Here is a 928-nt window from a genome sequence, read left to right as displayed (position 1 = left end):
CACTATTATTGTGTATTTGTTCATTTCTTTCTTCAAATCTAGTAGAGTTTGCTTCATGTATTTTGGAGCTCATTCATTGGGAGCATAGATATTTATTATGGTTATGTAGTCTTGTTAAATTGACCCAATAGTTATGAGATTATGTACATCTTTATCTCTTTTGCTGGTTTTTGCCTTAACATTTATTTTATCAGAGATTAATATTACCAGTCCTGGTGGTTTTTTATTGCAATTAGCTTGGTATATTTTTTTTCCATCCTTTAACTTTTAGTTAAGGTGTGTCTCTTGCAGACAGCATATTGAAGGATCTTGTTTTCTCATCCATTCTGTCACTCTCCATCTTTTAACTGGTGCATTTATCTGCTGACAATCAGTGTAATTATTGATAGGTATGAATTAATGGCTGTCATTATGCTTGTTTTTTTGTGTTGCTGCTTATTTCTTTGTTCTGTATACTGTCCTGTGCTGAGTTCATATTTTTTTGTATTCTTTCTTGTCTGTTTCTTCATCGTTTTAATGTTTCCATGTTCTTCTTGGATTTTCATTCCCTTGGTATATTATGAATTATTAATTTTCTTTGAGGTTACCCTATATGATATTAACTTTTTCATCCATTTGAAACCATCTATTTTATCCTGCAATCTACGCGACTTTCTTACCCCCTGGATTTCTGTTCCTATGTTTTTACCTTCATTCACACTGTTATTGTTTTGATCATAATCTGACTTTCCTGATACTCTGAATTCATTCTTTTAGTTCTGTTCTATTCTGGACTCTTCTACCTGTCAACTGAATTCCAGGTGGTGCTGTCACATATGCCAGTCTCTGGTTGTTGTCTTTTCTTGTTGATTCTTAGTCCAAAGAACTCCCTTTAGGATGTTTTGAAGTGTTGGTTGTCTTTGACTAAATCCCATATCTTCTGTTTATC

Source organism: Chrysochloris asiatica, unplaced genomic scaffold, assembly GCF_000296735.1.
Source record: "Chrysochloris asiatica unplaced genomic scaffold, ChrAsi1.0 scaffold00022, whole genome shotgun sequence".
Lineage (NCBI taxonomy): Eukaryota > Metazoa > Chordata > Mammalia > Afrosoricida > Chrysochloridae > Chrysochloris > Chrysochloris asiatica.
Note: the sequence above shows the minus strand (reverse complement) of the source record.